Source organism: Ailuropoda melanoleuca, chromosome 7 (genome assembly GCF_002007445.2).
Source record: "Ailuropoda melanoleuca isolate Jingjing chromosome 7, ASM200744v2, whole genome shotgun sequence".
NCBI lineage: Eukaryota > Metazoa > Chordata > Mammalia > Carnivora > Ursidae > Ailuropoda > Ailuropoda melanoleuca.
Genome location: NC_048224.1, coordinates 134,851,935 through 134,865,224, shown reverse-complemented (window position 1 = coordinate 134,865,224; position 13,290 = coordinate 134,851,935). Strand labels below are relative to the sequence as shown.

Genomic DNA, 13,290 nt, shown 5'->3' with positions numbered 1-13,290 from the left:
GAATTCTGAATGCTCCTTGCCTTTAAAACTGTAATAGACTGTGTGATATTCCTTAGGTCTGTTTTCATTTTCTCCGAGAACTCATAAGGACCAAGAATGCCTAACACCTTAGTAGTAGTCTTTCAAACAGTGAGATTTCAGAAATTATAGATAGGGTAAATATCGAATTATACCTTGAAGACATCCACATTGCCTGCTTGCATGCAAAGTTCCGTGTACAATATTAGCTATATGCAAATTAGGCTAATATTAGCCTACATTTAAATAATTGTACCCATGTCAATTAAACATGTGTTGGGAGTGAGGCACCTGGGTGGCTCATTTGGTTAAATGTCAAGCTGTTGATTTTGGCTCAGGTCATGATCTCAGGGTTGTGAGCTCGAGCCCTGCGCGGGGGCTCTGTGCTAATGGCAAGACTGCTTGAGATTTTCTCTCTTTCGCTCTCCCTTTGCTTCCCCCACCATCCCCGCACATGTGCTCTTTCTATTAAAAAAAAAAATATATATATATATATATATACACACACACACATATTTATATAAGTATTAGGAGTAGTTTTTGGCTGAAGCACAATCTCTATTTTTCTTTCAGATATTTAAAAAATATCTTTTCTGTTCCTTTTTTAAAATATCACTGTCATCAGTGGGAAAGGTCTAGAATGATCTGTGTGGTCATAGATTAGAGTTGAAGACATCATTAATATGAACTCATATTTAGCTTGATGTAGACCACATGGCTCCATGTGGAAATACTTGTAGATGTGTACACATGCACAGGCTAGTACACGGGCATGTATCTCCTTGCTCTGTGGGCTGACAGGGACTAGAAGCAATGGCATCAGCCCATGAGTGCACCAGCTCCCAGCCTCTCTAATTCCATTCTCTAAAGAAAGGAACCAGGTCTCCTGGGAGCAATGGCTGATTTTAGGACTTAGGAAGGACAATACAAGATGACCCTGGATCATCTCAAAGTGTCAGGACATATGGACGTACTCAAGAGAAGAAACACAAGCCCACATTGATGAGGTACATCAAAGGGCCATAAAAGCAAACTGGAAGAGCCAAATGGCCAAACTGGAATAATTTGAGCAGCAAAGTAACTACAATATTATTAATTATATCCCCCAAAATAAAATAAATATGCATGAGTCCACACTGCTGTAAATAAATGGTTGACTAATTAGTCGGTGGGAAGAAGAAACAAATCGCCGTGCAGAAGAAAATCTAAGTAATTTGTGTAGAGACCCCTCTTCAACGGGGCTGAGCATCACTCCTACAGCGTGGGCTGCTCATAGCGCTTTCTTCTAAAGGGCACATTGTGGAAAGGGGTTTTAAAAAAGAGTAACTTTAGGGGTGTCTCAATGGCTCAGCTGGTTAAGCATCCAATTCTTGGTTTTGGCTCAGGTCATGATCTCAGGGTCCTGAGATCGAATTCCGTGCTGAGCATGGAGTCTGCCTGAGATTCCCTCTCTCCTTCTCCCTCCCCCTCTACAACTCCCCCTGTTCTCTTTCTCTCTCTCTCTCTTCAAATAAATAAATAAATAAAATCCTTAAAAAAGTATATTAAAAAAGAATAACTTTTACTCCAAATTAAGTTAATTCTTAGGTATTTCTAATTCTTCGCCTGATTACCAAGTAACTGTTGGTGAAGGTAGAGCATGAGAATTCTGAATGCTCCTTGCCTTTAAAACTGTAATAGACTGTGTGATATTCCTTAGGTCTGTTTTCATTTTCGCAGAGAGCTCATAAGGACCAAGAATGCCTAACACCTTAGTAGTAGTCTTTCAAACAGTGAGATTTCAGAAATTATAGATAGGGTAAATATCGAATTATACCTTGAAGACGTCCACATTGCCTGCTTGTATGCAAAGTTCCATGTACAATATCTATCTGACAAACACTATCTCAGCCGAGTGATTAAGGCCAATACCAAGTATCCTATGATGTGATAAAAAACACAAATTACCTCCCTCTTTTTTCTCCCCAAAACACATAATCCTAGTCTAATTAGGGAAAAAAATCAGACAAATCCTAATCAAAGGACAAACCACACAATATCCAACGAGCGCTCATCAGAAACAGTTAAGGTCATTAAAAATAAGGTAAGCCTGAGAAACTGTCACAATCAAGAGGTGTCTAAAGAGATGGGGTGACCAATTTTAAGGTGGTAACCTGGATGGGATCCCAAAACAGAAGAAAGGGCATTAGGTAAAAGCTAAGGCAAGCAGAACAAAATTTGGGCTCCATTTAAAAATGTAGCAATATTTGTTCATAATTGTAATAAATGTATCATACTAATATAACGTGTTAATAGAAACTGAGTGTGAAGTATATGGGAACTCTGTTCTAGCTCCTCAATTTCTCTGTAAATCTAAAATTAAAAAAGAAAATTTATTTAAAAATGGCAAAAATATTCTTCAAATTTTCAAAAGGGAAAAAAAGAATAACACGTTAGTCCATTCTTTCTCAACCATTAATAGCAAATTTGAATTCTCATTCATTCGTAATTTTAACTCTTAAAAAACTTTCTAGAGAGTGCTTTAAATGTGGCGTATCTTGTATTCCCCTCCTTGACGTGGTACTACCGTTCCAGGAGAGAGAGATTAGACCACCACAATATTACTATTCCTACAGATTCTTTCCGCCAAATATGTTTTCAATATATATTTTTGACAATTCCCTTTATTTTTGCTCTCTTAATTCTTTTGTTATAAACTTTTGAGTCTCTCAACAGTATACTTAGCAATTTAAGCTTCACCAATTAGATGTGGATTGAAATTTTATCTCCTAGTTTCACAACGATAATTTAAGTGACACAAATTTCATTAGCTCATTTAGGAGGCAAGGCACAATCATCTCCATAAACCAGAAGATTTGAGATATATCCCAACAATGCAAAAGTTTCATCTCGTTATATTAGACTAGTTTACTACAACTCACTTCGCGTAGGCAGTTGAGACATTGCTTTTAAGAGAGACCAATAAAAATGCTTTTAATAAACTAAACTTATTACACATATAGTTAATGATTCTACTCTCCAGTGTACATTTTTATATTATTAATGTTTTTCCATTAAAAAGTACAAAACAAGATCACATTGTTTTTAATGTAGAATTAAGAAAACATTTAGGAATCTATTTTTAGAAAACATGTTTTATTTTGTTATAATGTGGTCACATTATACATACAAAATTAACATGGTTTCTTTTCTTCTTCTTTTTTTTTTTTAATGTGCTAAGAGTTAGGAGATTATGAGTATTTGCTGATTACTCTCAGATTCTAATATCTGGTCTTAAATTCTGATGAAATGGCCTGAAGGCATTTCTACTTAGATATTTCATTATCACTTCTAACAATTCTAGTGTTTTTAGGGAGATTTGTACTCAATCTGGCTTGCCTTCTCACTTCTGTTAAGAGTACCCTTTTTCTCATCTACTTATTCATGGTTTCCTTCTCCCATTTTTTTTTTTTTTTTTTAAGATTTCTTCTGGCCTTCTGGCCGCACCTTCCTCTGATCCTGTGAGTCTGTCCATCCATTTTTTCTCTGGCCTCCATCTGTCTCCTCTGTTCAATGTCTTTGCTCTTTTAATTACTGCCCCCCCTTGTCTTCTGAATCATCTATTTACCCCTTTATGCTAGATTATTTCCTTAGCATAATGAATTTCTGTAGTATCTCCTATTTTATAAAATTGTGTTTCTACGCTATATCCTCCTTACACGACTGTCCCGTGCCTCCACTCACCATTCGCTGCACAATTTCTCAAGGGATTTGTTAAGCCTCACTGTCTCTATTCCTCCCTTCTCATTCCCATTCACAATTCAATTCACTTCAATTGGATTTCCTTCATCTCCGCTTTAGTGAAACTGATCTTGCTAAAGTCATTAGTGACTTCCAAGTTGCTAAGTTCAAGTGAATACTTCTATATCCAATGTTTAAATTACTTAAGCCACATTTAACCAATTGACCAGTTCTCTCGTCTTATATTTTGGCTTGACCTGCATTTAGTCCCCCTTATTTAATTAGTATACCCTAATTTTACTTTAGGGGCTCACCCAACCTGGACCACTCCTAGATACAGGCATGAAGTTCACTACTCAGGGCTCTGTTGCTTAAACGATACGTAATTATCTCTATCACTTGAGATCCAGTGCTCAGCACTGACCCAGGAGGGTCTGTATCTCCAACATCCACTCTAATGCCTAATACAATTCAGGATGCAAGCAAAACCTTTCCATGTCTCTTGCCTGGTATCCTTAAAAGGAGAAGTGTCATGAAGATTTGTGGTTACACCACTGCAGGTGTATAAATAGATACAGTTTTGGACTGAAAGAGGAGCTCTCATTCCCCCTTAGTCCTGGATGCTTATTATCGTGCTTCACTTTGTGGTCCCGTACATGGTTCCGGAGGCTTACTGTAATAGTGTGGCACTATCTATGTGTCAGTGAGTTTTTGCATGGGTAGTTGAGAAACATTTGTAATTTTCAACAATCCCTACTATTCAAATTTTGATGCATGTAGGTCTGTATTTACCAGGTGTGAGGCAAGATACTTAATTCCTATTTTGGCAGATAGATTTTAAATTCTAAAATTGTAAATACTCTTATTTTTATCAACATTACTTAAGATTTAATTCTTTTTTAGATGTAATTATTTTAATGTAGATAAAGTTTAGTTTATGAAATGACAATATTTTGATATTAATTTTGATATTAATTAAAACTTACACTTTACCGTTAATGTTTTGAAGATAATTTTGAATACCTTTGATGTTTAAAACATGAAAAAATTGTCTTAATTCTTCAACTTTTATATATACTCTAATATACAATTTTGATGAAAATCTACTTTAAATTTATATGGTTGAATAGTTACATTTTCTTAAATATTGAATCACAATAAAAATCAAATTTTGTAAAAATAATGATCATAATGATTTAATTAGTATTTTTTTCTGAAATGAAAACAAAAAAATGATTTATGTGATTAACTATATAATAATTTATAAATTGTGTCTTAATGTCATTATTCATCTAAACATACTCAATAATATGGTCTAGTCATCTTCCATGGCCAAATTTCAGCTAATTAAAATTATATCTTTATACACATTTCTGCATAGGAAGGCATATTTATCCAGGTAGGAGCAAATCATATATTTAAATTAATAAATTATTAATGAGATTTGTCATTTTTAATCACTTAATCACATAGTTTGTGGGTCTTCGTTTCTACTCATCCCCTGGAATAACAAATTCTTGCATATGTAACTTTTAAACAGAACAACACAATGACTAAAAATATTTAGACTTTAGCAGATGCCCTGAATAAGTTCCAGTTACGCTAGCCCACCTATGGTTTCAAAGTTTTCTCCAGTTTTTCTTCAATTGTGCGTCCCTCAAAATACTTTCCCCATCAATTTGTTTCCCTTAGGTTAGCCTAATCTGTTTTCTGTTGTTTGAAATCAAGGAACCGGTTTTGCCTTCAGCAATACTAAATGCTTCTGGATTTTGTCCTCATTGGACTCTCTTCCTCATTCTTTTATGCTAACTCTTGCTCAAGAGTTATTTTAGTCTTGATTGTGGGCCCTTTTCTCTAGTGACAGTCTCACACTTTTGAGATTTTTTCTAGTCCTGTAACCTTACGTGCCCTCTCGTGCAGATGACTTCTAAGCTTATAACTACATTCCGGACCTTTCCTCTGATCTTCAGATTCACAGTAGGTTCTTAACCACTATGCGCTGAATGAACGTGGTAGTATTGGTGGATACTGAAGGGAATGCGTGAAATAGTAGCTGAAGTGATTGGCTGTAAGATCTAGATACTAGAAACTAGTACTCAAATCCTACACACTAGACACTGGATGATGGTGTATCAGGTGAAGCTTATGGACAGAGGAATAAGCAGAGGCCTTTGGAATGGTGATATGGTGAATGAAGATAGCATGAGTGTACAGAGTGAACAAAGTAGTGAAATGGGGAGCTGTGGCCCAAAAGAGAATATCAGATTTTAAAATATTCAAACATGTTTAGGTAAAGACAAAGAATTCAACGTGCATATGACGGTGAGTTGCATAAATGAAGTAGCAATAAAGGATGAGAAGGATTTTTGAAGCTCGATGTGTTGGAAGACATCTTCCAACCAGACACTTAGGATGATCGTGAGCTATGTGTCAACAGCCCGGTGCATGCAGCACCATGGATGGAAGTCGGCAAGATGGCAAGAGCCCACTACAGGAAGGACAGAGTCTGACAATGAGGAGTAAGAACAGGATCCCCAGAGCCAGTATCCCCACCTCTTGATCTCAGCATGAGGACTGTAGGAGGGGGAAAGAGCATGATAATTAAATGAAAGGAGAGGAAGAGGGAGTAGGAGAGATAGGAGGGAAAGGACAAGGATGGAAGCCCCCGATGATGCTGAGTTAGAAGTAACACAAGCTGCTGAACAAATCAGCTTCAAAATGCATGATGACTCAAACACAGTTGGAGTTCAGTTTTCTCTCTAGCCCAGCGCCAGATGCATGATGGGGTCTTCGTTCCACATGATTCTCTGAGAAATCAGGCTGAGAGCGACCTCCTATCCTTAACTTCTAAGATGCCAACGGTCATTCCATCCAAATGACCATGACAAAAAACATGAGTGATCATGACTGGAAGGTATTTACAGTCCAGGGAACCAGGCTTGCAGATGTCACCCGTGATTTCTGCTGACATTCCATTGGCTACAACTCAGTCTCCTGGCTTCAGCTAACAGCAAGGGACCCTGAAGCAAAAAGCTTCATTGTGTGTCAAGGAGCAGAAGGAACTCTGAACCTGGGTGAGCAAAGAACAGCCTCCATCAATCTCTTTGCTCTCTGAAGTTCATTAAATTACATAAAAACGTGAATAACACACAGGGCTTTATTTTTCTTTTTCGCTCTCAATCCTTTAAAATATTCAAATGTTTAGTGGTTTCTATTCAGATGAGTCAAAATTTTCTTTCTTCACTAACATGAGGGTGCTGTACAGCTATATTCTGAATTTGCATGTCTCTGTCATTTTCTCCAACTGGAAATATGATTCCCAACTCCATTTGACAAAAATAATTTCCTATAAAAAGATCTAGGAATTCCCACAAGTACAGCTCAGTCAGAACCTTTATTTAGTCTCTTTAAAATGGAAAACCATTTGGAAAATAAAAATTTCAGGATGAAAGAGTGTGCATAGATATCATAATTAAAACAAACATGAGAAAACAACAATGAAAAGCATTGGTCTTGGAAAATCCAGGAGGAGGAAGGTGCATAATTCAATGTCATTGTCAGTATTGCTAATTGCTTCGAAGACACTTGCAAGTTTCTACATTATCCATATAAGTCTAAGAACCAAAAGTGTCCTGGTGAGTCACATTGACTATTCGACTAACTGACTTCTTGACAATCATGAGGGATGATTTACTTGGATTCCTTGGAATCTTGGCATTCTGCCAATTTCCCATCCCTTTACCATCTCTGCTCACTCTTCTCTCTCTTCTTGTTCCCTACACATAGGCAAATTGCTCTTCCTATACTCTTACCCTCCGCAATCCTACCTCCCTCCTATCTTCAACAATCATCTCTCTTAGATGTTTCCCCTATTGATTCATCTCTTACCTGCCATCTTAGATGTCCTTCCACCACGTAAAACTAAAAATGTTAGAGATTATGCTATTAACCATCAGCCAACAGCTCTCCTTCATTAATCCTACTCATGTCCCCTTAGTTTTTGAAATCTGAGTTGTTTTCTGACAACGTACTTTCTCCGTAATTAATCACCAGTCAAATCTAATGCTGCTAATTCCACCTTTGTGATATCCACCTTTCATATTTTACTCTTATTGCCTTATTATCCCCTGCATAGACAAGTGCAATAGCCTCGTGATTACCATTCTCATCTCTCAATCTCACATTCATAGTTCACGTTTTTTACAAAATTAACCTAAATCATAGATATGATTTTGTCACCCCCATATTCAACAACCTACAGTAGCTTCTCATTATTCTAATGGCATCAAAGTCCAATAATTTTAATATGCCATGCAAATTCCATTGAATATTTGCCCAGAGTTTCTCTCTTAAGGTAATTCTTCACTTTTACCTACTTCTTTCTCTTGTGCTTTTTCCTTGAACTACTATGAAACTTTGATTTGTATCCTTAAGGAACTTTATGGCTCACTACCTTATAGTTACTGTTTAGATTGGATATAGGTAGAAAGCACAGTATTTTCACAGGAAAGCCTTGGGTATGCAAGTTTTCGCAAGCTCATCTTTTCAATCTCATCTTTATTTTGAGCTTATCTCCCTCAATGGAAGACATTTTATGGAATTAATTAGGATTTGGCTCAATCTAATCTCCTTTCCTCTGTAGGAATGAATGATCTACAATTCTGGAGTTGTTTTTTGTTTGTTTGTTTTTTGTTCTGTTTTTATAATAACAGTAGAAGCGGGTTGAATGTCTAATCTTGGGTTATGTGGACCACACTGGCATCCCCATAAATGCCATTGTCCTGTCTGGCCCTTGTGAGCACCCACTCAATTTACTTTGATTTCACAAACAATCTGAACCATGGCCCACAGTGTTATTTGCAAGCACAGTCTCACATCCCTACTCTGAGCACTCTGCACGTGTGCTGTCTCACTCTCTGCTAACGTTCATGCCCTTCCTGGGGAGATGGGAAACATTGGCTGCTTTCCAGGAGCACTCTGGGATACTAGTGAATTTTGTGGGGCCATTGCAGGCCTCTGGTGCCTTGACACCACACACAGCACCCTTGAAGTCCATGCATAGTCTATCAGAGAACTCTGCGAGGCTGCTGCTTCTCTTCTTCCACCCCTGAGTAGGAAGTAGGACAGTGTTCTTTTCTGCTTTCACATTCTAAAACCTATCTAGATTCTGATATCTCTCCCCTGGGCAAAATTCCTGTTGATGGGGCAGGTGATGGGAAATCGGAGGCTCCCAGACCAGAGGACAGAAACTGACTCCTATCAACGGCACATGCACGCATATCATGCTGGGAGTCCTTTCACACCAGCAGGCCATGCTTTTGAAACCTTTCTTTGAAATGATGCTTCAAATTGATTTTTTTTCTTGCTGTATCATTCCTTCTCTGAGCTAGTTGCCTTGTAAGGCCTAAATGAGTTGGAGCAGTGGAGGAGAGACAAAAGAGGTATTGTAGATGAAAAAGACCCAGGTTAACTTTTCCAAACAATCCTCTTGAAAGGAAGGGTGTAATAGATACAGAGCCAGATATGTAGATATAAACATATAGTCTCTGTGATCCTCTGACTCTGGCATAAGGCCTTAGGGATTCGAGAAATAGATTGAATTAATGAAAAATACAACATAGATCTTCCTACACATAATGGAATTTTTAGCCAAGTTGCTTCAAAAAATCCTAAAACCAAGTTAATTGAGTAGTTGCTCAGTGTTCTATTTTTATTTGATAAATAAAGCAGCCACTAAAATATTATGTTTCAAACCCTGGTAGGAGTTTGCCATTTAATTTGTTTCATTCACTTGTAAATGTTCACAACCTATCAGTAGGTGCTGAAATTTCTATAGCCTAGGTATAAAATGAAAGCTTTCAAAGTACTATTTTTCTCAGCGCCAGATATTAAAGTCTTAAATGGCCAATTCTAAGGATACTTGAACAGTGCTTACTGTTTTACAAATACTTTATATAACATGTAAAAAAAATGACATTTATTAGCTCCCTGGTTATTTTTCTTCATGATTGTTAACAGTGTAGCTCAGAAAGGGAAGAAAGGGATTACATTTGAAATCTAAAGGCTACAAATAATTAACTGGGAAAAAGCCACTAACAAGAAGGTGAATGGGAGAAACAAAAGAATGAAATGAAACCCTGATAGAGGGAGAAGTTTAAAGTACATTCAGAAAAATCAAAGACCCTCTTTTCCTCTTTGATGAGTTATTTTATCTAGGAGGCCTAAAAATGTCATTTTCAAATTAAATAAGAAAAAAAAAATCAAAACACCGGTAGCTGTAATCTTAGAGAAATTGGAGTTATAAGGATATTTGACTTCATAACGGTCAGCATTAAAAATAACTTAAAATTTTTGTAGGACTAGGCAGCAACAGAGAAGTTGTTTTTCATGCGTTTGTATCCATTCACTGGGTAACTAATTACTGAGCATCTAGTATGATCCTGACTCGGTGGTAAATGCTGACACAATCTTAAAATTACATGGTGGAAACAGCTTAGCACAAGGGTCAAATTACGAAATCCTTCGAATCTCCTGTCTTATCATTTGTAAAAGGGAATGATGAGGAGGACGATAAAATACGTCTCATTCATAAGCTCAATGTCTAAAACACCAACGTAGGGCATACAAAAGTGCTTTGAAAACTGCTAATCAAAATATGATGTGATGTATTTCACATTTCCGTGTAAGATTTTTTCCTTTCCATATCAGATTTTGCCAACTTTGAAAATACCTAGCGTGAGAGGGAACTATGTCGCATGAGTTAATATGAATTATTATTTGATTCAGACTATACTATTTCCACCCACCGAGTTCACTGAAGTCATTTTCGTTTTCTTGACTTCTGAAGTCTCTGATGCTATGTGATATCTATCTACATTGAGCTGAACTGCACTTAGAAAATTATTTCTCTGTGCAACTCCAAGAGAGCAGGGAATCACGTGAGGCAGGTATTACTGTAAGGCGTTGTGACTCAAAAGGGAAAGCTGCTCATTATGTCAATTACATTTATGGGAAGCAGGGGAACCTGGTTTCCCATCCCTCCTGTGAATTCTTTCAGCAAATTAAATTATGGACACACAGACTTGTTTAATTAATGGAGTGCATTGCAACTCAGAATCGTATCATCTGTGCACAGAGAAATCACCATCTCACCGTCTCGGGGGTGTTTTCCGCTTGGCCTTGCATCACGGATAGCTCTCCATGGCACTCAACTTTTGAGAGAAGAGAAGCTCAGGATTGTCACGTTTATACAAAACATCAACAACCTCTGATTCCAGCATTGTGCATTGTGCTTAGATGTTCAATAAATGTTTGATTAGAAGGAAATAGTCTGTAAAGATTATGGAGCATGTTCGTGGTACAAATTCTTTTTGTACCAACCACTAACTGCATTTTTTTTTTTTTAACCAACCAATAACTGCAATGCTTTTGTATGTCAGCAATGCTGGGGTAGCTTGAAGCTTCTCACATGCTCGTGTTATATGGTTGAAGCTGATTGAATTAACAAAAATAATATGAACAACTCTGAGGCATTTCTGTTGCTAAGTGTACAAAAATTGAATTTAGTAAATGTTTATTGAGTTTATGTTTTAGTCAAAGCACGTTCTTAGGCATCCTGGTCTATTAAGCTAAGACGTAACCTTGGCAATTCACAGTTAAGTAAGAGTGACTGAAACGTACACGTAAATTCCTGCAAGTTTACACGATCAGTACCTTAACAGAAAGTTTTGCCATGTGCCATGGAAATACGGATTCAAAAGCAATTATATGTATTTGAGGGAGTGATGGGCTAGCGGCGATAAGGGCCAGGAAAACCTGTATGGTATAAATAATACTTCAGCTAAGAGAACAGCTTAAGCTAAGCCTTAGAAGTATAATTAAAAAAATGAATTCCATTTCTGAAAACATCCAGCAGGCTAGTTCGGGCTGAGATTAGAAATGGAGCCGCAAGGGCGCGGGGGGTGGGGGGGGGTGGCCCCGTCAGTTAAGTGTCCGACTCTTGATTTCGGCTAAGGTCGTGATCTCAGGGGTGTGAGATCGAGCCCCATGTCAGGGTCCGCACTGGGTGTGGAACCTGCTTAAGAGTCTCTCTCTCCCTCACCCTCTGCAACCCCCTCAAAGGGGGGGGCCCGCAAAGGAGCACTGGGAAAGTCTGAAGGCTACACTCAAGAATTCAAATATTTCTGAGTGCCCCAAGCATCCATTTTCTGTCCCCATAGTCTTTTGACAGGTCACCTCCTTCCTCCTCATGGCCAGCTGTGTGGTTTGAGGAAGCGGGCTATTTCATCAACTAGAAGACCAAGTGATCAAATAAACCAATCTGCACATTTTCTTCATCAAGACACTATCAAGGGATCAGAAGTAGATCTGTGCAACCAGAATGAATCTCAGGGCACACCAGGCACTGAGACAAAGATGTTTGCACGAGGATGAATGCAAGACTGGAAAGTGCTAGCTGACGTCTTAAGATCAAAAGCGGCTCTAGCCTCAGAACCAAGGCACAGAACCCAGCCCCCTAGCAAAGTAACCCTGCAGGCAAAGGAATACAATAGGCACTTGAGAGTAAGTGTCCTGAAATCAGAAAGAAGTTGGAATCATTTGCAAATGACTAGTTGACTCTATTGGTTGTGAATGTTGACTGGTAAAAACTGGTCTTTATTGAGAGTTGACAGGGGGCCCTCAAGAAACACTCCTGGGGAACCTCGGCCGTTAGAAATCAGATTCTCTGTAAGGAGTGGATTGCAGAGCGTGGTCATCTTCTAATTTATCCTTTTCTGTAATTATAGATTTTAAAAAATTTAGCACACATTACATTTGCAATGAAAATCAATATTTTTTTCTAGGTCAGTCAAGGGAGAATGGTGGGTAAAAAAGTAGTGTCTTGGTTGTGGAATACAAGAGGGATGAGGGCATAGGGACTTAGAGTGACTACACTTCTCAAGCAAAATTTACTGGTGGGGGGGGTGTGAGGAAAAACTTGAAGGAAGAGAAAACCAGGGAGGGGTCACTTCCAGAGAAAGAATCTTTTGTGAATGGCTCTATTTCAGTTGTCATTTGAAGGATGGATAAAGAGGACTTAGACATTATTAGATGGGGGTAGAGAGAGGCGAAGAGAATTTTTCAGTCCTAAATTTGCCCCCTAATGACCGGACTCTATTCTGACAACCTGATTGGCCATCAGCAGTTCACTTTCTGGTGAGCCTTATCTCATCAAACAGTGCAGAGAGGGGAAAACACTTGGACTCTTGTCTTGTAAACATGTTTATGGTTTATAAAAAATGTTCCTCAGATGGATCCAATTATAAGTCAGCAGCTGTTAACTACAGGATACTCGCTCTGAAGCTTTCCTAGAAAAGGCAGTTATGCTTTGATCCTGTGAGAAACCAAGTCTAAAAATTTATCTTGAGACTGTAACTATACATTTTCTCTAAAGATGTTCATCGCAGGCTTGTTTATCACAGGAAAGACATGTGAGGAGAAGTTCCCGAAAGGCAACAATAGTGGCTGCATTAAATGAATTATGATATAGTAATTTAATGGAATTTATGTGAG

General features: G+C 37.9%; 1 long non-coding RNA gene across 1 annotated transcript in view; it reads left to right on the top strand.

The window, feature by feature from the left end:
• Window positions 1-13,290, top strand: part of LOC117803128 — a 40,572-nt gene that overhangs the window by 14,736 nt on the left and 12,546 nt on the right. The window lies entirely within an intron of this gene.